The sequence below is a fragment of the Nothoprocta perdicaria genome, unplaced genomic scaffold, assembly GCF_003342845.1.
Source record: "Nothoprocta perdicaria isolate Ctin4 unplaced genomic scaffold, notPer1 scaffold_22, whole genome shotgun sequence".
In the NCBI taxonomy this organism is placed as follows: Eukaryota; Metazoa; Chordata; class Aves; order Tinamiformes; family Tinamidae; genus Nothoprocta; species Nothoprocta perdicaria.
Window position 1 is genome coordinate 3036096 of NW_020455415.1, and position 27669 is coordinate 3063764.

General features: G+C 44.3%; 1 long non-coding RNA gene across 2 annotated transcripts in view; it reads right to left on the bottom strand.

Moving 5' to 3' along the window:
- LOC112947071 overlaps positions 1-27669 on the bottom strand; it is a 51614-nt gene that overhangs the window by 13477 nt on the left and 10468 nt on the right. For both annotated transcript variants that reach the window (XR_003249329.1, XR_003249330.1), the window contains exons 2-5: positions 9690-9838; positions 7067-7222; positions 6744-6826; positions 6542-6613 (exon numbers count right to left, since the gene is read on the bottom strand). This is a non-coding gene — a long non-coding RNA (uncharacterized LOC112947071). The remainder of the gene's footprint in view (positions 1-6541; positions 6614-6743; positions 6827-7066; positions 7223-9689; positions 9839-27669) is intronic.

The window sequence follows — 27669 nt, forward strand, 5'->3', positions numbered from 1 at the left end:
AAGCATTCACTTTGATACCCGATCTACTGTAGCTGGAAGCAACATTTCTTCTAGCCCTCCAGCCCCATCCTGAAGCTTGTATTCTGAACGTATTTGGTCAAGTTGTCCTACCGCTCTCCTAGCAGGACTGCAAAAGTTATTCTTTTATTAATGACACTATTTTTAGTAAGGTACACAGGGTCCTTTGGGTTCAGCCTTTCTCAAACACTGCACATTCCCTACCCTCACTGATGCTATATTGAAACAACACGAGCACTAAGGGCACAGAAGGTCTTGGCAGCTTGGGGGGAATCCAGCTATAATTGCTTTGTTTCCTAGGCACACCCAGTTTCCACGCTTTGTGACTTTTATAGCTATAAATGCAAAGCTAGACYGGGTTTTTTGAAAGCTTGAGCAGCATGGCAGAAGCAGCTCCTTATCAGAGGACTACAGGGTGGAGGTAGTTTGCTCCTGGTACCTATTTCACTCTGCCAATGGCACTTTACTCCACAYGCATGACCCTCATTACAGACAAGTCTTAATTTTGGCTAAGGCACCAGCATAAGTTTTGAGCAACCAATTAGCATTGAGTTTTCTCAGTCATAAACTAAGCTGAGATCTTCCCCACCATTAATGGTCTGCAAATCTCCCAAATCCAGCTACTGGCTGCTGGGAAGCAACAATATTAATCTTCAGGAAGACTTCAACTGAAAGTGTCAAACTTGGAAGGCTGGAATGTAAGCATCCTTAGGAAGCTGTCACAGGGAAGGCCCCAAAAAGGAGATGTTCAAGTGTACTTCAAAAAAAGCTACCTAAATAAAGCTGATTATTGGCATTGAGGATTGATCACTGAACCGAATCAAGAGTGATGGTATCTGTGCGTTTCATAAACTGCAGAGGATTTCTCTTGTGCAAGAGTTCATAGAATAAGGGTCTATTAGCAGAGCTCCTTGCTCTGACTCGTTATTTCTCAGTTTCACAGCAGAAAAGTTTGGCCAAGAAAAGGCAACCTCAGGCATTGGCTATTACTCCATTTCCCTTCACATTCATTAAYAGCCATTAACACCAACTAACGATTAAACTTGTAACACTTGGGATGTTCCAGAGGACTGGAATGAAATACCTCATTCCAGAATACCTCAGATTAAACAGGCGTCCAAGAAATCAGAGTCTCATATGAATCCCAAGCAAAAATCAGAAGGGCTAATATGGGCAAACATGAAATAACTAAGAGATACCATTAGTCAATAATGCTGTTAGTCAACAATTAGTCAATAAATGTCAATCCAAGATCATCTTTGTTGGGAGATTATTGGTTCTGACCAACAAAAACCACGAAGATAACTACATTGCTACTACAGACTTCAGTAAGGTGCRAGCGACTTTGCAATTCCTGGTGTTACAAAGACATTACAACCAAAAGTCAACACTAGAGAAAAACTGATATAGATCAAAACTGATTAAAAGCCAATGACTGATAAATCACAGGAAGTAATCATAATATAATCCATCAGAAGTCTTCTCATACTGCAACTGAAGTTCAGATAAATACTCTTAAGATCCACAGAGATGGCTCCCACCAGCCAGCAGACACCTACTAGCCAGCTTATACTTTGTGAGCCTTAGGTGAAGACTGTCAATGGTGTCTTATAACATGGTCATAATCTGTCATTTTAACCCCTTCCTGTGTTCCCATAGCCAAACTCCACCCAAATCCAGCAAATCCACACAGTGCCTCACCTGGATCGCTGGCACACAAGCATTGACTTTTCTTCTGTTTTGGAAAAATAGGATCTTGCCCCACATGCTTCTGCAGCACTACATACAGACCACAGCACCAACCATACCATGACACCCACCATACCAGCTCCTCCTCCCTAATTATTTTTTCTCCTCCTGTCCTAAATTCATTTCATAGGCAAGTTTTAGGGGGTGAGGGCTTCCTCTTAGCTCACAGCAAGTTATCAGACCATGACCACAAAGGCTGAGTGCTACCCACATGCCTACTCCAGAGCATCATTTTCAGATTACATACTATGAAAAAACTGAGCAGTAATTTCCCACCCATATCCAGATGGTTCGAATACAGCTTTCACAGTAATTTCTTGACCCACTAATAACGTAATTGTTACTTACACGAACATCAACATAGCAGGAGAAATGAGCCTGTCCTAGCTGTCAATACTGCTGCTCATCTCCAGTGCTGCCAGAGCTGCATTACAAGCCACCCTTCCAGCTCTCAGTAAATATCTTTTTAAAAGGTTCATTCCTCTAGTGTAAGTCAGGAGARAAGATTTGTCTAGCGCCAGCGTACACGTTCCCTGCAGCATCAAGAGCAGTGCTGCTTGACTAATTCACCCCACGTGAAGCAACTGGATCTCTTCCTCCCTACAGAGCTAACRGGGACGCGTGCATACAAACTACTGAGCAAAGTGCATCTCCACGGGGCTTTTTACATTATTAGGCCTATCACCTGCCTGCAGAATCCTCTGCTAATCAAGGAAATGCTGTTTTAAATTCTCTTCTTGGCTGTTTTGTTTGAAACCAAATTTATGTTTTACACATCGTGTTAGGCTGAGAATTGCAAGTTTTAGAGCACAGGCCAAACTTGCTGCTCACATGCAAATATATTGGCACAGAGGCCAACAGACAGGATGAGGCAGGGCGGATTAGTAAAGTTTGATAGCTAGGATTTTATCTTCAGTGATTTCTGAGCTGTTSAATTAGCCAAAATCATTTTAAATTTCCACAGCTCTAGCTCCTATCAAGACTACCTGTCTAAAGTATATCCCCATTGCAAATAATGCTAAAAATCATTCGATATATCTTTGTAGGCTTAAATTATAACAGTCTAGGGCTTTCATCCAAGCGTCTGACAACATTTAAATACCATACAAAAAAACCACACTAAGACACTCACTATCCCAGCAAGATTTTTAAAGCCTTACAAAACGTGGATGTTCATTCCAATTAGTAAGAAATAATGAAAATATCTACAAGACAGCATTTTAATAGCCTAAGATGATTTTTTCAGTATGTGCCCAGTAAAGTTTAGAAAGAAAATGCGGAGATTGTCAACTTTCAAGCTGACAGATGAAGTGTCATTCAACCAAAGTCCTATCAAGGAGAAGCTGCGTTCCTTGGTGTGCACCCACGTGCTCCATTCGCATCAAGCTGGCCATTTCTGCAACCAGCCTCTTGGTGGCATTCCAGACGGAGCAGAATGCCCTGTCCCCAAGGCACAAGCCCTCACCCTATAGCATCTGTTAATCTTGGGGTGTTTTATATCAAAAAGACATTTTGAAACAAGTGATTTTTCTCCCTTACTAATAAACACACATGCTTAGTCTCTTGATCAACAAAACAACTTCATAGAAGAATTTCAGCTTGTTTGGAAACACACTGGTTATGCTTCATAGCTGCGTGATTTCTGGTACCTCCTGCTCACTTAGCTCTCCAAGGCAATTAGTAACAGTATTTTTCAGTTCTCACAGGCATTCCCCTGAATGATCACAAACACATTCAGRATTCAAACAACAACAAAATTGACACTGTGCAAAACTAAGTTCAAACTTGTACAGGATGAAATGAAATCCTGCCTTCAATATGAGATTTTCCACCAACTCATCTATGTTTTAAACTGTTCAAAAATATTAATTTTTAACCCTCTACTSAAGTGGAAAAGGTTTTGTTTGCATAACTATTGTCCACTGTTTAGGGTGTAATTTCACCATGACAAAGAAACTTGTGTTGAGGGCTCAATATTCTGCAGGACGCGAAACAGACTTTCACACCAGCTTTGGCAAAAGCAAGYCTTCCAGCTGCAGCTTGCTCCATCCCTTTTTTCCACATAAAAAGACTTTCAGAACTTGTTTATAGAGGTGAACAATTAACAGGGGTGCAGGTTTTCCTGCAATGTGCAGTTTCCCTCACCAAACAATATTATAGTCGCATTACTTGCGGTGAAGGCAATCTGCCCAGAAGAGAAAAAAAGAGGTGTAGGGTTTTCACCATTTTTGCCTGTAAACTACCATTTTGAGGGGATCAGCCCTGGCCACATTAAGTGTGGAGAATGGTTTATCAGAGGCTGCCTTCAACAGCTGGCAGGCCAAGCATCACTGCGTGGCTGCAGTCCCAAGATCCAAGAGCGCAGCAGCACCTGGAAGCTGGACTTTAGCCACTTCATGCTTGGAAAAAAATGCAAATGACAAAGTACATCTATATATAGAGCAAGAACATGTGAGGTGGTGAGGAAAGCCCGAGATCCTGCAGAGAAATGTTCCCGCTACCTGGTCTCAGCTGGCCAAAGAGCCCTAGATTAGGCCTGGATTCAGCTCCGTCTCGCACAAATGGGAACGCATTCCCTTAGAGTGAATACTCTGGAATTAGGTGGTATTTGCACTGCACCCCCAACTCCTGCCAGGTCTGCAGAGCAGCCTTGCAGCTCCCTGCAAGGTGCTGCTAGTGCAGCCCCAGCAGCCACCAGCTCCCAACCAAGGTCTGGATGTGGGGGCTCCGCTCTGCTGCTCCCACAGCCTCCCATCCAGGCTAGAACTCCTTACTGCATCCTGGCAGTCCCAAAGGAGCCATCGCACCTGAAAGGAGCTTGGAAAAAAGATAATGTGTTTTAATAATTCTGTGCCGCCAATGATGTTCAAAGAGCTCACGAGCTTATTTTACAATGCTAAGAAACAGTTAAAACCTTTAACTGCAACAAGGAAAATGAAAATGTCGACACCTCTGTGTCTTGGATGACTTCCAAACTCTTTATTMAATAAGAAACCATGACACGACCACCTGTTTAGCAAAGTCTCTGCAACCCTTTTCTTAACCTTTATATTTCATTTTTCCTCAATTGTTTATATACACAGGAGGGCTCACTCCTAACTGGAGCCTTAGGGCATTCTTGTAATATTAATAAAAAGGTCAAATTGAGAAAGGAGCAACTGTGCATTGAAGCAAATTCCCAGCCAAGCTCCCAGCAACAACTCAGCTGCTACACAGGCTACAACTGCAGCAGAGGTTGCAAAGGAAGTTCTAGGTATTTTGGTCTAATGTTTGAGTCTGGTCATGCTTTAACAAGGAAGAATCTGTGAAGCAGATATCCTAGCACTTCATTACCAGAGTATGTGTGAATTTGTGGGTTAAATCAAAGTGGTTACAGGTGAGATTAAATGGAACAGATCTCTACAACAACCTCCTGGAAGGCTGAACTTGCCCATCACAACTGCTGAAAGGAAAACAGCTTTTAACATCATTGTCCTCCCTCTCTACCTTGCGTTATGCTATCAGACACCGGTCTTGCCTTTTCTAGACAGTTTTATCACTCTACGAATACACTGATGCCTCCAACCTCTTAAACACCAAAGTGCTTTCACTTGAATATGACTTAAATGTCGTCCAGATTCAGCTTGGTTTATCAAGTCTCACATATGCCTCCACAGCATGCAATGAGCACTGCAGAGAGGAGCTGCTGCCCCAGCAGCACCCAGCAGCACCCAGCAGCTGCTGCCCCAGCAGCACCCAGCAGCACCACGCAGGGATCTCATCCTCCGGCCACACCAGCCTGGAGCATCTCAGCAGCCCTGCAATCTACTTCTGGCATCTGTCAGGTGCAATGGGGCTTTTGGAGCTTCTTACAAATGGGAAGCTGGTATGAATTGGCCTAACAGCAAGAACAGCTCAATGTTGCTTTAAGATAGAGCTATGACTTAAACCCCCCAAACTATCTAACACCTCAGAAGAGCTATAAGCAAAGCTGCAGCAGCTTAAATTTCATTTTGRCAAATATAKGGAAAACAAATAGTCTGGCTAATGWTTGTACTGCAGGTAAAATTCCATTTCTGGGGGAGCCAAAAAAAAGCTTGTGTAACAGTATTAAGATGAAGGGTCTCTTACCCTTATTTTGTCTGTGAATTTTTTAGGCCCCTTGGTGAATTAATTCASCAGCAAACATTGCGGTGCCTAAAGGAAGTCCCTCACAATCAGCTCAAGCAGTTGAGGTTCCTCTGCAAAGCACAGGGAATGATGAAGGCCCACAAAATGATAYCCCTAAAAGCCACAAATTGAATGAGGAGCCAAAGCTTGCAGGAGGAAACACTGATGGAATCCAATCTCCAATCCTGTTCCCTTTTGCAATATTCCAGCTACATTTTGCCATGACAGGGCAGACCCTTCTAGATAAGGTTAAAACAGATGACCTGAGGCTTAATTTGCTTAGTTGTCTTCTGCAGACCCTTTAGAAACAGTTCCTGGCTCCTCCCAGGTCTGTACACATGTTACACACCACAGCCTTACTGCAGCCAGCAGGAAAAATGCCTCTTCCCACACAAGATCCAGACCTCAGCCTCAACGTCCGGCTTTGGAACAAGCTATTGCAAAGTGCTAKGGGTGGCAGAACCACCACCCTTTGCTACTCCTGTGACTAGAATTTGGTCCCTCATCTCCCAGAGGGGCAGGATGATCCTGTGCATTGCAACTTACACAGYCCACTGAGAGGGATTCTGCTCAGCTAACAGCTGTGAAAAGGAAGGAGAGCTGGAGTGTGGCCTGCAAGACTTACCCATGCAGTCATCGTGCAGAGGGAAAAACAAACTTTGGCATCTTGGACACCCACGAGCACCTACAAGACTGGCTGCAAAAGAGATGGCAGAAAAGGATGCAGTAATAGGTCTTCGCACTTGTAGCTGGAACTTTTCCGTCAAAACAGCTCAGAAATATCCAATAATGCTTAAATAYATAAGCAAGAAGAAAGAAAAGCTTACTGATGGTCTGGTTGCACTTAAAAACCACACTCAAGTCATTCACAGTTATTCCTGGTCTTGTTTCTTGGTACTTATTAGTGTACCTGAAAGGACAAAGAAACATGGTAGAGAGAAGGTGAATACCACAGCCAAACATCCTGATCCACAGAACCTGCTATACATAATATTCCTTGTGCTTCTTTTGCAGGCTTTACTGAATGAAAAATATTACTGCATTGCAGCTTTATGCAGAACTTGCTTTTAAGTTATAGCTTGTTCCTCATACAGAAAATGGACATTTTAGTGATGCTGTAAAGCCAGAATAGTAACCAAAGTCTCCTTACTTGCTATTCCCAGTGAGAAATCATTGCAAATTCAGAGGAGTGATTTCAATACGCAGTCTGTCACTCTCGACTAGGAGACAGTAACCGCTACCAGTCTCTTAAGGACAGAAGATAATGAGCATCCATCTTCAGCTTTCCCTCCGAGACATGCAGAATCTGACAAAAATACAATGATATCTTTGAAGGCACTATCTCTAGGACAGAAAACCCACAAAGCAAAGATTGGCTGCTATCACACCACCAGTTGTTAAACATCTCTTCTGGCAACACGTGCAAATTAAAGGACTTACTCCTATTTCCCCCACGGTGACTGTGTGCAATAGTTCCATGTCTTCAGAAGTGGGAAAGCCTGAGCCATATCCCATAGCAAGGTGGGACACGGTCCTCCTCTGCGCTCCCTGGGGCTGCAGGTCTATGCTGCAGAAGGGATGGCTGCTGGAAAGAGTGGCTACTGGCCACAAGTGGTAAGTGGTGCTGTAGAAGTTCTTCAGGCTGCCTTCAATTTAATGTGACAAGTGCAGTTCCTGGTCCTCTATAGGGTTGAAGGCTCAGCAGCAGGGCACRTTGCAGGGAATGGTACAGGCAGGGCAGTGGAGAAGAGGGAAAACCACAGCCGTGGGTGCTGGCACTGATGGAACTGGAGCAGCCGGAGTCAGSACTGTGCCCACTACCTGCCAGCACCATCTTACCATGAGGACAGCCCCCAAGTCCCTTCCCACACCCACTGTGACATCCCAGSCTGGTCTCAGAAACATCCCTCTTCACAGGAAGAGGGCAACTCATGCTTAAAGAATGAAAATTCCCAGTGCCAGCAGGGAACACGCTCCAGAGCTCCCCCCACTATTCCCCGAGTCTCACAGCAGCCACAGGACCCCCGGCATCATCTCCCTCCTCAGCAGCATCACTTGGGGCAGCAGCTGCCTGTGCCGTTCTGCACATGCCCCAAATTCAGGCYCTTTGCCCTCAGAGCTTCCAGGAGGGCACGGCCAGCACAGGGTGTCTGGTGTATTTTAGGATTAGTCCAGGGGATGGGGCACCATCAGGTCTTGGTTCTTATTAGTTTTCTACAGGCATTAGGGTTTCCCTCAATCTAAACCAGAGGCTGTGCAGATCAGCTGCAGGACCCCTCAGCTCCACACACTGATATCCTTCAGATCAGTGAAATCTGTTTAAAAGCAGCAAAAAGAACTGTCATCTTCAACGCCTAAATGGGGCAAACGCACACACGGACAGCAGAATTGAACATACCCTCCACGTGCTGTGAAAGGATAAATCCCTTTATTGGCACAAATTACCTAACGGATTGCTTGCATACAGATTAATGCAACAGCATGACTGCTCTGCGGGAATGCAGAGCAGGGAAAGCAGGAGGGGGGAATTTATTTGCTCAGATGCTTCTGATATTTTTCTATCAATCACAGAGGAAGAAGCATTTCATGAGCTTAATTCCCCAAATATTTTTGTAGAGAGCAGAGCCATGAAAATTACCCAAATTAAAGAGGAAGGGAAGCAGGTTTCCATATAGGAAAATACAGAGATTTTTGCCATCTGACTGGTGTCAACACTCAGCGTTGAGCCTGAAGCCAGAGCTAGTCAGGCAGCAGGATTTCCTAACCTGGCTCCCTTGAGCAGTGTGCAACAGTAATGAAAAGAGCATGATGGAGAGAGATGTACTACACRGAGCAAATCATTTATCTTCTGGAAATAGCTTTGGCAAATTCTTTCCATTTCCATTTTTAATTCGACACCAAATATGGTAAATTAGAAAGGCTACAAAACCTTTCTTACAACAGGGAAGATGAAGAAAAAGCTCCTCCAAGTTTTTAATTAACTCTGCATTGAACAGTGACAGCTAATAGTTCATGAGCCCTGTTCCACGCTCCTTACACGGTTCCTTCCTTGCTGGTTGGCTCTGCCATGGGCATCCTGGTGCGACCAGCACCCCTACAGCCTAGGGAGGGTCCTTCCACCCTAACCCTGACCCTTCACACAGGAATCCTGCTCCTCAGGTGCGGTCGGCTGTGACCTGCTTGGGCACAGGTGGCCATCGGATCTACAAGAGTCAGGTCCTAACCCCAGCAAGGCACCTACATGGACAATGAGTGCCACCACTGAAGAAGATCCAGCTGCTCCCAGTCCAGGGAAATGGAGGGATTCCTTCTCCTCCAAGCTGTTGCCAGGAAGGGCACCTGTCTAGTTAGGGAGCTATTGCTTTGGAGCTCAGAAGGTGCCATTTGGGGGTTCCAGGCTTGGCCTGCCCAAGGTCAATGTTTGGCAATGGGACACATCAGCTTGGAACTCCCTGACATTYGGTCTATGCATTTGAGATCTGTACACAGAAATTAAATTGTCACTGAAAAAACAGGCACAAACGGTGGTAAGCTAAGACTGCAGCGCTTCCTCCTCACGTTTTCCCTTTTTAATTTTCCTGAGCTCTGCAATCCCTGAAATCTTTTACTAATGGAATTACTTGAGCAAGTTTCTCAGGAGACAACAGGCATCACAATCTCATTTGGTGTAAGGGAATTCTTTTAAGCCAAATTGACTCTCCTGCATTAAGAGAAATCCACTGCTAAATACTCTTACCCAAAGAAAAATCCAATAAAAAAAGTGATATATTTACCAATGAACTAGAGGGCAAAAATGATTGAAGTGATCTGTTCCCAAATATATTCTAATGTTGGGAAAGCAGAGTCTTTGCTTTCATTTTTGACGATTTTGTTGTTGTTTCTTCCTCTTCCAATCCACAGTTCCTTCAGGGAGGGGTTCAGTCTGTGATGGGAAAAAATGAATGCTGCTCTGGGAGTGCTGAACTATAAACTATATTTAAATATATAAAAATCATACTGGATATTCATCAGATCTTGTGAGGATGACTTCTAAAGCACTTGACTGCCCATCTCATTTTGAATGAAAACTGAAGCAGCGAATGAGTACAATACAAAAATCAGTGATAATCAAAAAATTCCAGCCATCATCTTATTAATTTGCTAATTAACATGGCACCACAGACTTTTTTTTGTATTTTTGATACAGACATGGTTTGAGCCACAAAAGTGGCTCTACTTAAAGAAAATATTATCTATGGGAAGTAGCACTGCCAAATACAAAGAAGATTCTTCCCAAGTAACTTCAGAAGAGTTGGGTTCAGCCAACAGGGCACTATTTGAGTGATTTTTCTTTTAAATTATTTAAAGAAAAAATAAACCAACATCATAAAATGATTACTTGGGCACAGTTCAAGCAAACAAATTTAATTCTGGGCTTAAAGGTAAAATTGGGTGGAAAACCTGAAAGGGAAAGTATTTTACACAATAATTGCAAGTAAAAGCTACACATGTAACATCAATGCAACCTGCACTGATCTGCAGGAAAAAAGTCAGGGCCACTTATGGGAGGATCCAACTGCCCACTGATCCCTCCCACTGAAACACTTGGGGGAATTGGTACTAAATGAGAACATGAGAAGAGGCTGAAGCAACAATGGCAGAAAACAGAGGAAAAAGAGGAAGAATGAAGAGCAAAAGCCCCTTCCTGACTTAGCATCAGATCACAGCCCTATGTCCAAACACCATTCAGCATGGAAAACAAACTGCATCTTGAAACCTAACCTAGCTCTCCAAGGGGTCTGTTAACCCACAGGGATGCCCACCCCTGGGAAGGACAGCTGCTCCCAGGGGTAAAGGAGAAGCAGATCAGTAAGGGCRCGTGCTGCCAGGCAGCTTGTTCAGACCCCAAGCAGCCCTGGCTAAGGGCTTTGAGTGTTGAGGATGAATACATGGAACRGCACCTTCCCCATTCACAGCTCTTGGGAGCAAAGAGGGGGGAAAAAAAGAGCAAGTTCAACCACAGCATCCCAACATCTCCACATCCTGCTTAGCCAGGTACCAGGCTGCCCTTTCCTGGCTCAAACCTAGCCTAATGATCAAAAAGGCTAGTTTAAAGCAAACGCAATGAGACAAGGATAAAACAGACTTCGGCAGTAGTATGGACCCTAACGGAGAAAARCTAGCCACAAATCCACACCAAGTGCTGTTCAGCACAGTGCCAGGCTCACTGCAGGTTTTGCTTTAGTGTGTGGCCAGTTTAGGTTGCAGGYGAGGCTGACTTGGATTTGCAGCAGATAGCACCAGCTTGTACAGACTGGTACATTTCCAAATCTCAAGAGTAGAAGATTCYCCAAGCACTACTTTAACTTTGTACAATGAAGAAAGCACATACAGGTGTTTACCCAACCTAAAAGTGATCACTAAAACAGCAAACATGAGGCTGAAACAAAAACCAAGCCCAGCAGATTCCACTGAAGCACACCAGGCTTAACAGTGTCTGCCACAGAGCACTAACAGGAGTGAAGCAGGGGACCAGCAAAACAAGAACATCCCTAGAGTCCTCCTATATCCATTACTTGCTGGATTCTCCTATTTGAGCTGCTTTATTTCATTTGAACAACGGATTCATGAATTCATTTGCTTTTCTGTGCACAAGGCTCTGGCCAGAGCGCTGTGCGGGAGCCGAGGGGAGATGGCAGCAGGGAACACGGCAGCACGGCTGTATCAGCAAGAGCCACACGTTGTTCCTGCCAGACCCAGCCGGTTCGGGGCCTTCCAACATCACAGGCGCCTTATCTGCATTCTCAGAGAAAACAAAAMAATGCGCTAGCCTCGGCCAACAGTTTCACCATGGAACTTTAATAAAAGCTCACAGAAAACCTTAATTCCTGCTATTTTGATAGACACCACAATGTTATCAGTGGAGAACCGCCCTCCAGGGACACTCAGCCAGCAGACACACTCGTGCTGCTGTGGTAGTGCCCCAAGACAAGTGTGCAGATAGCACAGCCTCATCCGTCCTTATCCACCGCGGGAATGTCACCGTTGTCACCATACAAGAGCCCAGAGACCTTGTAACAGCACATGAACCACAGCAGTTTGAGGAAAGTCTCTTTGAAATAACGTTGAAGTAGACAGAGTTAACCAGCCAGAAGGAGAGAAAATTAAGAAAAAAAACAAAACAAATTTGAAATGGTTCAAGTAACAAGTTACAAGTTACAGGAGGGCAGGGGTTTGGGAATGGGGTGAAAATGCCAGAGATATTTAGCTTTGTCTCCCAAGTCAAACATTTCACGAAATGGTTTAAAGATGCACTCCTTCAGCTTCTGCACAGCCAAAATGAGGGGAAGGGAGATGATTTATGTAGATACTTATATTAATATCTGCCTTTTCAGCCACACTTCACATCAGATGTGGCTGCACAGGATCCCAGTGACACCCAAGAGCTGGAAAGTGAACTTGGCTACAAAGCCTGAGAGCAAGAGGCTGGCTCAGCCCCATCGCACCCGGGAGGAACGGCCACGAGGGAAAGGACTAAAAAGTGATGAGAAGTAAATTATCATTTAATGTAGATTTTCTTCCACTATATTGCTGTTTCTAAAGTCTACTTTGACAACTGTAATATAAAATTGACTTTTAGGATTTGTCTAGACTCTGCAAAATTTCTAACTTTACAACCAGTTCTGCTTAAATGATTTCAGAAGGGGTTAGAGTCATCATAGAGATTTCAGTTGCTTTAAAACAAACAGACAAGTTTAGTTCATTAAATTCCAAGTAACTTTGAAAAGTAGATTAAAGCTAATAGTGTTCAGGTTGTCCATAGCCCTGTAAATAGATTTGTATGAACTTAGATGGCAGCTCTGACCCATGTAGAAGATTCGTGGGWGTCAGGGGAAAACCATGTAGGTCAGATGTCAAATAGGCTGGTGATTTCCAGCCTATTTGACATGCACTGGCACCACATTTCCAAAACACATAGCAAGAAAGTGAACAGAAAGCAGCTCCCATTTCACGCTATTGAAAAGATAAACACATCAGAGATTACTAAGAGGTTATTCCTACTGCAGGAAGGCAGACAACAGCATCTGACCACAYGGACTACTTCTGTCATGCAAGAGGCTGGTTAACACTATACCAATCATTCAGAAATAACCAATTTTTGCCATCCTGTGAGATTTAAAATTTTTCAGCTTGAACTTGCTTATTTTCAAATAACCTGCATCACCAAGCTCCCTGTCTTAGTCTGCCTTTCCTGACTATTGTCAGTTTATTTAATGTGAAGAGTGGTGKGGAACACAACTCCACTAACTAATACATTATACAGCTAATGCATAACTTCTGATAAATATCCCTAAATATTTATGAATATGTTAAATCTGTCTCWCAAAGCCCAAGACATCAGTGTTTGCATAAACACTTTTCTGAGGTGYGATTACCAGTTTGCTTGCAACACAGCATGTTGATGCATTTTGCTAAATCCGAGGCTTGGGAGCCGTGTTCCAGGAGCCCACATGTCGTTACTGTTCAGGCAGCCCCAGTTTCMGCACACATCTCTAGTGCTATACACAAACACACAGTCCAAAACAGTTTCCTCTGTTTTTCCAATTAGGAAATATCTAAGTCCATCAGGGCTGATTGCTAAGTAGCCAGATTCTGCACAAGATGTAGATATAACTGTGCAAGAAGGACGGGACAAGGCCCAAAGGCAGGAGGTTCACCTCCTCCCAAACCTCCCTCAGACAAGCTGCTTTTCTCCTTCAAGGGTCTCCCCAACATCTGAGACCTCTTACAGCTCACGCTGACCAGAGTCCTGCACTGCTCATTAACCTTTCCTCCATCTCTGCAAGTTCCTGCATGTTCCATCCCAGCACCAGGCATAGTTTATTCCTACACACGGACACAGGTGTTAGCAGGCTGACAATTTTCTTACYGTTTCATTCTGTTCAGATAAAATGTCTTTCTTATGAGTTCATTTGTCAAGCCACATACAAATGTAAAGACTGCAGAGCTTCTGACATCTTCCCCAGAAACTTAAATTTCTCCTTTTGACCCCATCATAGACATGAAAGTTTGCCATGCTTCAACACCATTAGTAGCTATCTCTGCTGCATAACCCAGGGGACAAATACTAGTAAGTGATCTGTGGAGAGACCAAACTTTTTATAAAGCCAGGAATGTGACTGAAACTCAGCTTGTTAACTCTTTGTAAGCCCAGTAAGCAACTTAAGCCTGTGTCTGTAGTCTCTGCCTATGCCTTAATCAAGCCAAGAACTGCCCAGTTTARGATGCTTGCTCAAATCTAGACATGGAAGATACTCCAAGTCCCCTGTATTTATAATTAGCAAGGTTGAATGAGAAAACTGGCTAGCCTTGGTTAAACTGAAAGGCAACACCAAGATACCAACACAAAATATAGGAACAACCTGCCATGACACAGCACTGCAGAGCCAGAGAAAGGTTCCATAAAGCCAAAATCCCACCGGGTGCCCATATGGGCCAAGGYAGGGGCTGGTAGCTGCTCCAGGACTGCAAGCTGGCCCAAGCAAGAGCCTTGCCAAAGCAAGCTGAGTGTTTCATCCAAAATAAGAGCTCCTAGACAGACCTATTTATGTTAGGAGATAAGAAAGGAGCCAGGGCTGGCAGGCCCCAGGCGCTGAGTTCCCAACCACCACCATTCACGCTTGGCTCTGCTTAGGGAATGGGAGCTGAACACACTCAGCTCTCCACATTAACCCATTAACTTGCAGGAGAGCAGCTAAGGTCACGACTACCTGCATGTCAGCCTGCTCTGTCCCACCACAGCCCCTCCAGCTGCCAGGCTGCACCAGGGAGGACTACAGAGCAGCCCTCAGCACTGTGAAGTGCTCTCATATGAGACAGGACAGCCCTGAGGGCAGTTACCAAGYTGGCATTTGCTCCTGCTTCATCTCCTGTGAGATGAAGATGGGAGGTGCTGCGCACTGAGAAGAGGTACCTTTGTCAGGCAAAGCAGACCCCAAGTTAGGTCTGAATATGGACTTTCCAAGTCAAGCAAATTCCACTTAGTCACAAAGACAACCTACTGCAGAAAAAGCACGAAGTCGGAACTTCAGAGCTTGAGATAAAAACACAGCAAGATCTAATCTAGCCAACAGAGATGTGACCAGGATTTGCTTTCCTCCAAGGGCTAGGTATTTATCCCAGGAGAGCTAAAAGGGACTCCTGGGTGCCCTTGGGAGGGGATGACTCCTATGGGTGCTGTGCCAGGTACAGAGTCCCTAGCATCAGTAGGTGACACGGGTGCATGAGCAGCACAGCCTGTACCACACACAGTCCCTCCTTGCCCAGCATGGGAGACTATTACACTCTCCTTCACACAGTTAATCTCGTTAATCTATTCCACAAGACCAGAGGCTAATTGAGACACTTTACTGCAAGGGTGACACAGTACCAGGGCTTCTCCGGTTAGAGGCACAGGAGGAACCACTGCTGCCACCAGCACCATACACAGCTGGGTCAGCAGGGCACTAAGAACCCACAGCAGCCCAGGGAGGTTGCAGACCCAGAGCTCTGCTTCCTGCAGCACCACAGGACACACTCCAATATGGGGCAGGATTGCCCTAAAGACCACCTTCCAAGCCCATTCCCCACCTAGGACAGTTTACCTGTGCCACCTGCAGGAGTCAACAGGCTTTTTTAGAAGATAGTGAAGTTTTCCATGGTATGAACTAAAAACAGGAGGAGAAATCTGCATAGGAAATAATTTCCTGAGATTAAGATTTAAACRTTTCAGAGCCATAGATACACGCTCATCCAAAAAGTTTCATACCAAAACTTTATGGTTGCACAAGTTTAAGAGGAGGTTTTTCTTTAAAAGCTAAAGTAAAAAGATTTAATCTCCTTGACCATAAACCCCRCAGTGATGTGAGTTTAGAGCATGCTTTGCTAACACGCAGTCTTTCCAGCTACTTCACCCAGCATTAATAGCAGCAACGTGCAACCAGAGAGCCATTCCCACAGGCAGAGATCAGTGTCAGAAGCCTGAGACTAAATACTACAAGCTGCAGAAGGAACTAGCTCAAGAAAAAGGGACTGTATCCAAATACAACTACTTACATCATTAATGATGCTACTAATAATAAGCAGACACAGACAATTAGCAACCACAAAAGCTCTGGGGTTTCACTCAGTGCTTAAAGTAAAGCTCCTAGAGCAGGAAGGGGATGAGCAGAATCTCAGAAACAGCTGAAGCAATTTGTGCCTTTTTCTGCACACAAGTTATGAATAAAACACTGCCCTAAGCCAGGCTGTTGCAGGAGTTCCCACAGCCCTTTGGTCATGTCATCATCTGATTGCCTTCAATCACAGTGTTTTCATGAGCAAGGACTTTCAGCAGGAGTGAAGTCTGAATGATGAAGCACTTGCACATAATGAGARACTCATGGAATAATGTGAATATTTATACACACTGGCATGGGCCAATAAGCTTCCCATATAATTCTGCACTGTGTTTGCACATGTAGCTTATCTTGGATGCTTTTATTTGGGCAGTTTTATGGCTTGTGGAAGCCATTAAATACTGGAGCACACTTTGCACAGCCAGCTCTGCACTTAGACGCTTTCTTGCACATAACTTGTCACACTCCGTATTGCCCTACCACCCAGCTCTAGGGGACAAGGCTGTTTTTCCTACTAGAGGATGGTACTGGGGAGATGGTGGCTTTTGGGGCAGGATCTTGACCTGCTCTTCACACATCAGAGGGCCAGGCACTACTCAAACTCAATGCACCCTGTGCAGGGCAGGCCAGGTGTGCACACAGCAACTCCCACRTGGGCCATACACAAATGAAAAGAGCCTCTCCAGGCTTAAAGCCAGGAATCCAACTTTACTTCTTGGAGAAGCCTAACACTAGGATACAGCAATATGAAGCATCAGCAGGAAAAGCAGCAAACACCTGGGAAAACACAGCSTGCAGAACTCATGATAGAGAACCACCAACACTGCTTTAAAGGCCAGCACTCTTCATATTTAGCAGGGCTTGAGGAGGCTCAAAGAGAACCTSCACACAGATGTTTTACATGTTGACTCCAGTTCTACGCAGCATCAGACACATTCCATAGCTGATCCATCAGTGCCTGAGGAAAGAAAAGAGTGGAGCTCAAGTGGAGCTAACTGTAGATGCTACACGGGTGGGGATACTGTTACTGCACACTTCTGACCATGATTACACTAGAGAGATCAAGGCACCAGCAGGAATGAAGGTTAGAAGATCTTTGTGCATTAGCTGGCACATACGGAGTGCACCAGAAGCACAGGACAGATGCAAACTGCCATCATCTGAAGATCTCAAAATTCTTCTACCCACATCAACAGAGGAGAGCAGTGTTAGAGGACTTTTGGCTGGCATTTCTAATCTATTTGTACCAGACAGCATTAATAGCKTAGATTCCACCTCTTACTGGTGTTTTGTTGTATTTTGTAATTCTCACTTTTGTCCAACTAAAACAGTACAAAGCCATCAAGTCTGGAAAGGAGCTTTGCAGGATTTCTTCGAGAGGCCCTAATGATGTTCTGCAGAGCTAAGGCATTCCCTTTCCTACCTCCGCTGAAGGTTAGTTAGCCATTAAAGGCTAATAGGCAATTTCTCACACACAGATGGAACATTTGCTTCAAGTCATGCAGAAAGGCTGTGGCCCAGCTCAGATCTCACCTCAGCTTTTCAACTCTTCAGAAAAAGCTTTAGAAAGGAAGTGGTGTAAAGTGCTGAACATCTTACATGCTGATTGAAAATGTACTATTTAAACTCTGCAACCAAAGCCTCCATCCAGGAGGTATTTTCCACACCTGCAGCCTGTTCACCTCTCTCCTGAGATGCAGAAAGGATCTACATCATGGGATAGGTAACAAACAGCCCTCAGCACATGAACACTTAAACTGAACCCAACACAGTGGGGTTGAAGCAGAACGCACTAAAAGCAAAGCTATTTGTACTATCAAGTGTAGCCATCTCCATCCCGGAAAGGAAGTCTCCTCAGGGAGGTCAGTGTTTGACACCCAGCAACCAGAGGCCTGCCAGCACAAAGCAGCCCTGCAGGCACCTTTGTTCTCCTCCTGCTCAGGTCACTGAGGAATTGTCTGTGCAAGAACTGGCTGCTCAGCAGACTAAAGGAATAATGAGAACAGCAGGAGACTCCAGCACTCCCTCCTGCTGTTCCTCAGATACTTCCTGGTGCTAAGCTTAGCCTGAAGGGTTCCCTAGAGTCCTCTCCTGATTACATCCTGACCACAGCACCCAGTCTTCTCTTATCCCCATGACCCTGCCCCAACAGTCCCCCAAGGAGCCCAGGGGCATTTCTCCTGGTCTCCTGCTCGGCCTTAAGGAGGTCATGACTGAGCAATGACACCAATGGACAGACTTGACTTGGAGCAGGGGTATAGAGCTGGCAGGGTGTGAATACTCCCACCACTGAACGGAGGCTGAGCTGTGCTTAACTGAGGGAGCAGAGGGGTGGCAGGGACAGTGGAGGATATTTCAGGGGTGAAGTAATTTGCAGACAGAAAGTTAGTCCGTGGAAGACCATGCTCTGGTAGTGGCACTGTGGGTAGCAAAGGCTACTCAGGTACCACAAACCCCTGGACATYGTGGGCTGCCAACCCTCCTCCAGCACCTCACCGTGACACAGGAAAATTCTAGCTGGCTTTTGAGTACCAGCATTGCCATGGATCACCTGCATGCTGTCAACCAAGTGCTGTGCCCAAAGACCAGRCTAATTTTGCTGAGATTTGAGGTGGTCCCTTCCCAGCACCATCTCGGCTCTGCCATGACCCCACTGATGATAGCAGAGGGTTTATCTTTCCACCAGTGGAGCTGTGACATTTCTGCTCTCACCATCCARCTTAGTAACACCCAGCACTGCGCACTGAGAGGAAAAGCCTCAGGCACTTGCACCCTCTTGCTGAAGGAGGGTGCAAGTTGTGGCAGACAAACCAAAGCCTGCTGTAATCGCCTATACAATTCTCTAAAGGCCCTCCATCAGTTCCCCATCTCCTAAAAGCAGGCAAGCTGTTGTTTTTACTTGCAGACCCTGGTTATTCATTCAATTAAATCATGCCAATTTCCATCTTTGATATACTCACAGGCAATTTTTCCTCATTTGTATTTTATCACTGGCCTTTTGCTAAGGAAGCCCGCTGGTGCGTTCTACTCCTCCGTTATCTCATGTTTTGACAGTTTAACCAGGTCACATTCTGCACCGGATCCCAGCTCTTCCTGCTCTCACCGACAGGCCTCCTCTGCACCTCTTCTGGGTCAAGTTCAGTGTCAGTGCTCAGTGTTTCTGTTTTCACATGGGCAGGGTTTAAGCTGCTTTGTTATTCTCTACTCAGCTCCTCCAACAGTCAGTCCCCATCAGGCACAGTGGTCCAGGCCCTCATTTCCTCCCTTTGTCTTCCTGCACAGCATTTGTCTTCATAACACCAGCAACACAAAGCTGCTCACCTCTTGACAGACAGCAACCAGCCAAAATAATGGACTCATTACACCAACAGCTGCAATGAAATTCTTCCCCTCTCTACACATCTGTCAGTGCTATGAATCCATGCCTGTGTCCAAAGTAATGAAGCACTGTCTGGAGAAGTGTGGCTTTAAGGGCACCTCAGAGGGCAGAGATCCATATTAAGAGGCGTTTTCCTTCGCCCTGGGAAGCGACACAAGACTGAAATGCTCTGCTCTATCCAACAGCAAGAGGAAAGAGCAGCATATTCCAAGGGGCCTACTGCCAGCTCTGTGTAGTCAACTGTACTGCCCAGGATGCAGAACTGGCAGAATGGGGCATTTTCAGTTTTTGAAAGCAAAAGCAGGATTTTGACAAAAGAAAGGGTTTCTGGGATATTCTACAGACACAACGGAGTGCAGTGCTGTGAATTCTGCACCAAACCACCACCCTGTGCGATCAGACATGCCCTGTGCCCTCCCTACCCCTAACTCTTATTTGAAATTTTTCTCTGAAGACTAACACAAGTTTTCAGCTAAGAACAACRTCAGTTAAATCCATGCCACAGTTAGGAAGAAAGCCTGCAGACACCCAGGGAGCACGATATCCCGAGCCTTGCACACACAGTTGTCCATTTCTGAACCAAGTCTGCCCAAAAAYGAAACAGAAGCTTTCAGAGAAGTGCCGACTTCACTATGTGGGAGTCAATTGAAGTTGCACAGTTCAGACAAACATGAATTGTTTATTTCTCAACGCTACACACAAACTCAGATCCTAAATGAGAACCAAAGAAGTTAATGGTCTACTGGTAGAGGATACTGCTGAATACATTAAGTCTACATGTCTGTGGATATTGGATCATCCCATAAAAGACTGGCCTGYGTGTACAGCTGGGTCTAGCTTTCATGATACAGCAGTTAACCAAGAAGAGATCAACTCCCATCAAGAGACTCTATACTGCAGTCTCAGAGAAGAAACCACYATTTCCCACCATCCTCTCCCTTTTTCTCCCTACCAAAACTCGTTTTTTTGTCTCTCTGCTCTCATCCAAAATACACATCATGCAAGACTCGAGAGGCCTGTGTCAAATCCAAAGTCATTAAACATACAGGAGGTCGCTTTACCTATAACAATGCTAATTATATCATCTCTAAGCCATAAAAAAGCTCATTTCAAACAACAGTAATTTAACAGAGTTATTCCAAGGAGAACTAGTGGCTATATTTGTTTTCTTTCCAATACTGCAATAGCAAGCCATGCATGAAGTTTATTAAGCCATGCTAACAGTCTTTCTGTTCTAGTACATTTTAGCCATATGGAAAATCTGGCAGAGGCTGAAAAGACAAAATTGTTATTTGGGGAAAAAAAATATCCTGAAAAGCTTCAATTGTTTCAGATGTTAATTCCTTCAACAATGTGAATAATACATAGTCAAAATGCCAGCCTGGATGCACCACAACATCTTGGAATGCATCAGAGAAAGGTAATTTGCAAGTCCCCAGGAGATGCACAGACTGAAAACAACTTATTCAACACAAAACATTTGCCACTTGCCTCAAGAGTTCATATTTGTTAATTAGAAGCAATCRCATAACTTAGGGTTAGCCTGTGCAATTCAATTAAGTGCCAAGCAGCTGACAGTGAGGATGTGCTACACCTTTCAGAGCTGGGCATCTACTAGCAGACCCCAGGAAAATGGGGTGCAAAAGGCTAGGTAGCTAAGGAGGTTGGGTAGGGTGGTAGAACATTCAACCTCCCACAGGTCCTGCTCAGGAACTCCAAGTCCTCCAAGTGTTAGCGATGCTCAGGGTGGTGAATCTCACCCAGGAAGATGATATGACCCAGTTAGATACAGCAGCTATCCAGAAACATGGGCTGCCTAACGGAATATTCATCACACACTGAATTGCTTCAGACCGATGGGGTGTCAGTCAGGGTAATAATCAATGGGCACCAATGGGGTGCCCAAAGATCCATGGCAATTTCTGTTTAATTTAGACTAGTTCCAAGTCTAGTTTTGGCTGTGGCCACAGGAAAGGTCCCAGAAGCTAAACAGCCCATGCAGGGAGACAAACCATGTCCACTACTTCAGGTACTAAATACAAGTGACTCAAAGGAAGATGACTGAAGTTGGACTGCCYGATAGAATTGCCATGAATTAGCCACTCAAAAGGTTTATATGCAAAAACGACACCACACACAGGCCTGGAAAAAGTTCTCCCCATGTCGAGAAACTTTCCCAATGTAGAGAACCCCTAGGTGTTACTTGCAAATGATGTTTCAGGTGTTAAATGGATTTCRGCTGGTAAATTCTCATCCAGCTATTATTCACAAAGGAAATCTTTGATTTACTGGAGTAGTCTAAGGGTGACACTTTATTAAAGTTCACAGCTATAAACCATCTTTGTTCAACTCTAAACCCTTTCAGCTATATAACAAATGAGCATCACTACACAAGATTAAGACTTCACAATCCCTTGCATGCCTTTATTAATTAGTTTTGATTTAAGCATCTAATTTTTATTTCATTGAGAAATGAGACAATATCATTAAATTAGTACCAAGAAAGAGTTTATGTGCTGTGATTTTTTTTCATCCTCAACACTTTGCTCCTATGCTGCTGTAATTCATACCCCATTTAAAACAGACTTTCTGTAAGGTTAGCCATAAAACAAGTCACTACTGATAGCAGGATTATATCATAAGGCTATTTAGGAAAAAAGCTATTTTACCAGTTCCTTTTATCCTAAAGGATAAAGTGCAGCAACTTGCTGATGAGAAGGAATATACATGAGCACAAAATAACGGCAGTTAATATGAGTATTTATTCCTGAATATTTAAAATACAGGTTAACAGATTTTACAAGAGTTGTGATTCTCAGTTTCTTTTCTTTGTCCTAATCACCCTAATGCCAGAATAATAGCTTCATTATATATTTCTTCATAATTCTTGGATTATATAGGGTGAATATATAAAGAAATGAGTATGTTTAAAACATCCTAAAACAAACTCATCCAGAAGGGCTTGAGAAAGATATCCTTGTGCAGATCATGTCCCACCAAGTCTTTTAATCCTTCCTTCAGCAATGCTTCTCAGGACCATGGCAGGCAGTATTTATGCCTTCATCTAGGTTATCTCGAGGTTCATCTGTGCAGATTTTCAGGACTAGGAGCACAGTAGGGCTACAGCTGGATCCCAASGGAGGGAAAGGGGCTGCTTTTCCGCCCAAGCCCTGCTTGCAGCCRAGAGCCTCCGCAGGAGCTCAAGGCCGTGCGTGCCAGGCAAGTGCAATGGGTGGACAGGTCTTCAGGCCGACCCCAAGTGCCAATTCCCATCCACGCAGGCTCGGTAGGTGAACGCAGTGCTGTTCCTGGCAGCCTCTGCAGCAAAGCTGGGAGACAGCCAAGAAACAAGACAGCTCTCCCCAAACCTCAGCAAACTTGGCTTTCTAGAGCACTGCATGTCCCCTCCTGCTTTTAATGCCTCTTTCTGCCRCTCGCAGCCCTGTTGCCCATGGTCCACATCTTACTTACAAGGCACTGCAGGCCAGAAGGAGCAGGCAAGGCATTTCCACATGCCCCTCTGCCCTTCCACAAGCACATCCCACTCCAGAGCCTTCTGCCCAGCTCTTGCCTTGGGGAGGGACTTAGTGCAGCTTCATCTGTGCAAGCTAAAGCAAAACAGGCCTGGTTCTACACCAAGACTCTTCACACTACATCTACCATAAATTGCACTAGATTAAAAATATAAATGGGCTACAATAATTTGGTATTACTATGGCACCAGTGTTTTTCCACAAGCATTCATTTAGGAAAGGTTCATTAATAATCAAATCTTTTTATTATTGTGTATAGGCACTGTTGTTACAAGTGTTTCAGCTGACTTCAGACATCGAAAATTCATGGCATGCTACTGGACTAAGCACAGTTGGCCCTGAATAKAATTACACTCTAAAGATGGTCAGAAACCCACATCTCTGCTGTCCAACCAAGCTTCCTTCCAAACAGAGACTGCTCAAGGCAATTCTCCTGYGCAGCTCGAGTGATTCTTCTGAGAGCCAGATGGCATGAACCATCTCCCAGGAAAAGGCTGCATTTGTCACACAGCGAGAGTGTTGGAGGGCAAACAAGACCTCCTCCTGCACTTGCCAGATCTTCCCCRTGTCAAAACAAACCCTTTGTTTTGCCTCCTGAAAACCAACGTGATTGTCAGATTTTTGCTTAAGTCATGCTGCAAGCTCCTATGACTTATTTCTTCAATAATGTAGGAGAAGAATGAGACTAGCTACGTATGACTACCCTCCAGTCCAAGAGCCATTTAATTAACAATTAACTCATTTTCAGCACTGCTTTTTCTGCAGCGCTTTGGATAGACCCTAGGCAAGCCCTGATCCATTTCAACACCTTTATAAAATATACAGGATTTACTCATCCAAAATCTTGGCCTGCACTTSCCAATGAAGGGAGCACAACCTCACTCTTGCAGCACCTCAATTATTGCAGTTAGAAGACAGACAGAAAGACCAAGTCTTGCAAGAGTCTCAAAAAGAGCCAGCTCCATAAACGACCTCAGCAAAGGTTTCCCAACTCCTGTCCTGTCCTTCAGCCTTCCCTGCACTGAGCTACACCAGGAAGAACTCCCAGCATTTGCCAGGGGGAARCATTTCCAGCCAAACCCATTCAACCTCCTCAGCAGGTACCTGCACAGACTCCCACTATTTTGTCTAATTTTGACCTGCTGTCTATCTTCTGTAGGCAGAAGGTACTTAACYGGGGCTGGTTTTGCCCCATATAGACCAGCTGGGACCACCACAGCACAGCTCATGGCCACCTCCTGCACGGCTGTTTATGCCAAATACCCCTGGTCAAGGCAAGGGGCTCTGCCCATACCCTTGTCCTTCAGCCCTTTGGTTCTCTCCGCAAATAACACGTTCAAGAAGCTGGGCTTACAGCACTGGGTTTTACAAGGGGCTATGGTGAGATCCAATGATGGAGAAATAGGAATTCTTTTGCATAGAACAGTAGATCACCAAGAAAGCAATTACTAAACACGCTGTCTTCTGAAGATTAGAAGTGTTTTAAAAATAATGCATATACCTGGGTTTGTGTAGTCAATTGAGTCTTAAAACTCTGAGAACCTGAATTTGCCTCATTTTCTCAGGAAAGATAATSTTTATAAAAGCAGTTTGTGCTTTCTAGAGACTTAATCTATCACCTGCAGCGCTRTGAACCAATTCCAGGGGCTCTGCATGCAAAAAGTCACAGCAAAACATCCTTTCAATACCTTATTTCTGGCTGATTGCCCCTGGAAACACAGATAACAGAAAAAAAAGCAGGTAACAAGAAAATCATCGTATGCCCACTCTGCTAGTTGAAGACATCAGCGATTCCCAGCCTCTGCAGTGCTCACTGCCATTTGCATTTTAATTAATTTTGCATGGTTAATTGCACTACCAATGAGGCAGAGAACTACATAATGTCAGAGACGGCAACTCAGTGTTTATCTGGGAATATAGGTGAATTTTTCAGCACTTACTAACAGCCAGTAAAGCAGAGATATGTGGCATTTGATGCAGAATCATGCACAAGAGAACAAAGAAATACCTCCCAGCAAGAGGGACACATGCACCTCATCCCATGCCCTGAAGGGCACTTCTTCCCTAAGGAATGAGCACACTTGGGACACCCTGTGTTGCTAAGCCTCCCAGCCCACTCTCCACCTGTCTGCTCCTTTGCCATGTGGTCCAGGGCTTAAGGTGCCACAGAGCAGTAGTTTACTCCATTATGGACTGCACAGGTTACCCTTGGATGGAGGACTCCAACTTAGAGACCTTGAAAATGATGCAGGGAACCCACATTGCCAACCTTGCAGAATCTACCCAGTCAATGCTCAGATATACCATATTCCCTAGGAGAACTCCACCTAAAAGGTCTGAAAAACATTATTTTTTTCTAAAAAAGCAGACAAATGTGCTGGTATCCTTGTGTTGCTAAAATAGCTTTCCCCAGTGAAACAATATTTCAAACTCAAGAACTTCATCCCACAGGCCCATGGATTGTGCTGTACATGGGTGATGTTGGAACCCTCCCTGTGCCAGACTTTGGGGGACGCTTCTCTAGGTTATGGCAAAGGGAGCACAATGCAGCATCCACAACAGCTGCCATATGGTTGGATATAGAGACATATATATTCCTTGCTCTTGCTTATTGCTAAATCCAATGAGAAAGCCCTTTGTTTTGAGGATAACCACTTTCCTTGTGGTTATGCTGTGTTCTGTGCTTTGCTTCAGGCCACACACAAATCAATTTATCCCAAGCTGAGCTATAGTAACCACATCTGTGTTTCTCCTAGCACACAGCAAATGTCAGGAGAGGTTTAAGTGCAGTTTCTTAGCTTATCTCACATAGACTTTCCCACAAAGCCAACCCAGGATCACACAGGGAAGCTGCAAAGCTCCAGACTAATGCCCTATCTCCTTCCTCTCACTCCAGGACTTTTAGCTACAACACCATGTGGTAAACAGGACATAAAGCAAATTTTAACTTGCATTCACAACATGGTTGAAAACCAGACTAGAGTCCATTTGTGTTCACTGGAGGTGTACCAATCACTATGAGACTGAGCAATGTGAAATAATCTTCAGCTGCATCAGTGCTGGTCTCTGAGCCCTGCTTGATTTTGCTCACGGGGAAAGTTTTGGGCATCCAAAAAGTCAGCTCAGATTTGGTGCAATGGCAGAAAACTGAATCAAGCTTTGATTGTGTTTCTTTGAAACTTTTCAAGCAACTGARTGGGAGATTGAGCATCAAATTCCTTCTGCTGGAGAAGCTGCAGAGAATTAATTTGCAGAAAGTGCCCAAAGTTTTGAACTAGTATAGAAGCAAGATGCTGATTACCTCATTAATCTAGCCAAGTAGCTTATACAAAACTGCATTGCAGCACAGCAGGTATCTTGCTTTAATCAGTCAAAAACACCTGCAYATTTAAGAAAACAACTCTTAAATGTCCAAATACACAATGGGCAGGTCCTTTAAGACATTTACCTTGCAAGCTCTGTTCCTGCTCTTCTCCTTTGTGAAAGTTTTATAGTCTATGCGCTCACACACAGCCCATGCTGTCTCCCTAAGGGGAGAGCATTCCACAGAGACCTTTCCAGGCAAAAGGTACGGCACATTTAATAACATTCAAATGCAGAGCTGGCTGGAATAACATTTAATCCCCATTCCCAGACAGTGGAAATGTCTGTTTGTGCTGCAAGTTCTATGAAAAAAGCAAAAAACTCACCACTTTCTTAATGGCTAAACTAAGAATTGCAGAGGGAAAACACACACAAAATATGTCACTTTTAATTTACACCAACTTCATTTCACCACTATCATTTCTGAATCGGATATCCATGAACCAGTTGTGCAGCATGGAAAYAAACCTGAACTGTACTGCTTTACTGGGCAAATGAGGAGTTTAACAGGTCAATGTACTCTTCATTTAGATACAGCTTCCAAGCTTACATTACTATTTCTCAAAAATATTATGCTGACCATTTCCACTTCTTACTGACTCTCAGCCATATCTCTATTTTTCAACTGCTCTCTCCCTTGTTACTGCCCCATTTCCTTCCTAAGTTTCCAGCTAAATCGAAGTCATTGACGTAATTCAAGCATTCAGAGGGCAAAACAAAACCCACCCTTGATCTTGGTCCAGAAGTCTTTAAAACCTAAACTGAGGTCAAGTTGTGAGGGTGGCTTCACTAGCAGGACCACACTGCAGGAACAGCCAGTCTGCTGAACAGATCAGAAAGAAATGATCCAGCTCTTTGACCCCAAATGGTTCTACTACAATACTGTAAGACCTTAGCGGCTGCCAAAACCAATAGCTACATAAGGTCCCCCAATCTAATAAAGTGAATTTGGATTTCTCCTAGGTAACATTTGTAGAGGTGAGCAAAAAAATAGGATTTTAAATCCATGTCTTTGCACTTCAGTAGGAATTGACCTTAAAGGCTAAAGCTCTTCATTTCCAGATAGTTGTCCTTTCCTTTAAGAGAAGTTAAAAGCAAAACAAAACAGAATCACCAGTTTGACATTTGAGGTGATCAGCACTCTAAAGCTGCCATCTAAACAGATGCCAGATTTTAGCTTCAAATACTGCCTGTCTCTGCTTTTGCCCTCTTGTTTTGAGCTGTTGATATCTATCTTTAGAAAGGCAAATCTCTGGTATTAATTTTTAAAATCAAAGTAGAAGATGGTTATTTTAACTGGAGGTTTCATTCCATAATGGCTGTCTACTGAGAAAACACTAGA